Genomic DNA, 3613 nt, shown 5'->3' on the forward strand with positions numbered 1-3613 from the left:
CATGAGCCGTTCTCTTAGTACATCTGTCTTACCTCTTAAAAATACTTTTCTGTAAACTTTCTTACTGTAGTCTGAAGTTTATGTTCTTAAACTGTGGAGCAAGTCACCCGTGTCTTTCAGAAGTCACTTTTACAGTTTTGGATACACAAGATCCTCTAAGCGGCCATGGAGCCCGCTTTATCTTGAAGGGAAAATGAGAATTTGCTTCCTTTTCGTATCCCTCGTGACTACTTGAATGGAGCTGAGAAATTCAAAATATTTGTGTAATAGTCAGTCTGCTGATCTTGAGAGCAGTTAATTAGACATTCCAAGCCAGGGGTCCTCAGCAGTTTGATGCTGCCTGGTGCTCTGCTCCCCTTTTTAAGGCATGCTTGGGTGATACCAGCCAGTTCAGGTCAGTACTGTGCTCCAGCCTTCTTATTCCTCCTTTGGACATCTGACATCTCTCGGTTCCTTTTGCTCTCCTTTCTGTGTACTTTTTAGCTGCCCTGAAGACACCTGATCTTGTCGGATCTCAGAATATGCCAGTGATTACCAGGTGGTGCAGTCCTCCCACCACAAGCTCCACGCTGTAGTACTTGACGGGACACTGTGTCCGCGTGAGGCTGTTGGCTGGGTGGAAAGCCCAGCCTTTTCTGCCTGGGTGATGGTGTTAGTGCCGGTAGCTGCATTCCCCACTCTTCTGAATTACTGCAGATAGGATTAGTAGTAAGAACAGCTCTGTCCTTTGGCTGTAAAGGGTTGCTATGTGGGGAGGCAGAATGAGGTTTGTATCTGACTCCCCCTTGGTGAGGTCATTTACCTTTGATGTAATTGCATAGTGTACGTTCTGTAACTAATAGCTGAATTGGAAGTTAGTTGCTAGAAATAAATGTATCTGATGCGAGCCTTCTGGTGCTGATAAATCTGGATGATGGGCTTCTTGGGAAGTAATGAGGGCTGATAACCTGAAAGTAAATTAAGTAACTCGTTTGGTTTTTTTTTTCCTTCCCCTTCTCCTTTCTTTTTTTGTTTTTGTTTTTTCTAGAACCACAGAGCAGACCCAGAAGAACTATTCACAAAACTGGAACGCATTGGAAAAGGCTCCTTTGGTGAAGTCTTTAAAGGAATCGATAATCGGACGCAGCAAGTGGTTGCTATAAAAATCATAGACCTTGAGGAAGCAGAAGATGAAATAGAAGATATACAGCAAGAGATAACTGTTTTAAGTCAGTGTGATAGTCCTTACGTAACGAAATACTATGGATCGTATCTAAAGGTAATGTATGGTATTGCACAAAGATTTGCTAGCACCCAGTTGTTTTGAATGCAGCTAGAAAAAATTCTAAAATATATCAAGAAGTTTATCATGCCAACTTGACCTTTTTTCGGTAGGTTTGTAGTTTTCCTTAAGCAGAGCTTTTTACTTTGTTTTGCTCCTTCTGCTGCTTGCTCTTTGAGGCTGGAATTTGCATGGAATGGCTCAAGAATGAACAAAATTGATAGAGGATTCCTCTTGCCATTGCTACTGCTTTGGATCTTTGTTTTCTCTCTTCCCTCCTCAATCCCTAGCACAATTTTGTGGCCTTTCTGGGGAAGAAAAAAATACCTTTGTAGCTATAGAAGCAAAAACCTTTCTCTGATATGGGAAGAACCCCTGCACTGCGTAGAGATGTGTTGGTAATTATACAGCATAGTGGGGCCTGAGACAAAGTAAAACTGACATCAGCAGTTATGTAACTACTGTGTGAAATGTTATCTAAGGCATAATTTAAAAACAAACAAACCAAAATGAAAACCTACAGAAATTCAAAGTATTGAGAAGTCTCTCCAACTTGCAGAACTGTCCAGTTGTGATCGCTTTAAATACTGATAAATGATCTGCAGTGCATATGTGATTTAGATGACTGAAAAAAACTGAAACCGTTTAACAAAAGCTGAACTGTTAATTGTAGTTAGAACTATCTGAAATGTCTGGGGAGTTTTTTGTTTGCTTGCATTTGGTTTGGGTTTTGTTTGTTTGCTTGGGTTTGGGATTTTTGTGGTGTTTGCGGGGAGGTTTTTTCCTCCCCAGGCATTTCTGGCTCCTAATGGTATAGTGGATTTTTGGACATTTTTCTAAAGACAGATCTCTGAGAGACTTGAGTTGTATCTTTCAGTGATACTATAAAAGCATTTGCAGAATTTATTTAGTAGTGTTCTTTGTAGATTTGGCTTTTTTCTCTTTAAATTACCAAACTATTCAATTTTTAATATTTTAATGCTAAGTGGGTGATGTAATTTCCTGTACTCCCAAATACTAAATTCTCATTTTGACCAAGGTAAGACAACTATGTCTGCTGTTTACTTTGTTTCTCAGTATTGTATAGGTTCTTCATGCTGAAGTGAGTATATAAGTTGTCACTGATGTCCCATCTTTCCTTCTCTTTACTGGGCTCAGTCAGTGGGATTTTTGTATTGTTTGTTACTAAGTGATAGAGCTCTGAGATGTAGTAGAATTTAGTGCGTCATAGTATATTAGAACAAGCTGGTTCTTCTCAAGATAACTTTGAATTCAGCTAGTAATGTTCCCCTGGAGCAGTGAACAAATGGTGCCGCAGATCCAGTCCTTTTTATCGTCCTTTATGTTCTCTGATGAGCCAAGTCCTACACGTTACCCTTCTGGCTAGCCGTCATTTTAGCTTTGTGTGGTAAAAGCCCAGTTGTGTGCCCTGACGTACACAGGTACTGAAGGCAGGTCAAGGTAGATCTTGGAGAGTGCTTTTGCTTGAAGTTTTTTTGTTTGGAAGAGTGTTTTGTTAAATTTCAGACTTAAACGGTGGTTTCAGCAGCTGTAAATGGGGAAATGAAACCTTGATTTGGTGGGGGTTTGGTTTTGGTTGTTTTTTGGTTTTTCTTTTGAGGGGTGGTGGGAAAAAGCTAAGTCATGGATTGAGTAGGGAAAAAAAATAGCCTTAATTTACAGCAATATAGGTACTGAAAGCAAAAAGGGTCTTGCAAGCCTGCCTAAATACCTGTGCCTCACAGCAGTTTGTCTTTGGCCTTATTATGCATGTCTTTAACTTTTTGCCCCTTTTCTTAGAAATGTAAGTATAGTTACTCTATCAATGCTGTAATATTATCAGCTTCTGGTTAGGGATTTTTATTTTTAAAAAATTCCTGGCTAATACAGGATCATGCTAATGCTGCAGTACTTCCCTCACCACTATGTGAGTTCATACCGTTTCTGTTCTAAAAGGATAAATTCTGAAAGATGAATACTGATGTCTTGTTTACTCGTCACGCTTCTGATGTTTTTGGGGAAGGAAAATTTCTGTGTGTGGAGCTTGGGGGAGGTGTTGTGGAATTTTTGTTACATTTCTATTCCTTTGAGAAATTACTCTTTAAAAAAACCAACCAACCAAACAAACCCCAAACTGAAAAAACTTAAAGATGGTTCACAGGGATGTTTTTCATCCCAGATTAGCATGATAGGTAGTTCTGCTGCTTGCTGTTCCCCAAGTAATGTCCGCAAATAAAAGACAACTCTTATATAAAACTAAATAAAATTACTGCTTAACTAGTATCCTTGTTCAAATTTTTCTTAGGTTAGATTTTTCCTTGGTTAATAATACTAGATCTTACAGCTTGACGT

Source organism: Buceros rhinoceros, unplaced genomic scaffold, assembly GCF_000710305.1.
Source record: "Buceros rhinoceros silvestris isolate BGI_N320 unplaced genomic scaffold, ASM71030v1 scaffold18663, whole genome shotgun sequence".
Classification (NCBI taxonomy): Eukaryota; Metazoa; Chordata; class Aves; order Bucerotiformes; family Bucerotidae; genus Buceros; species Buceros rhinoceros.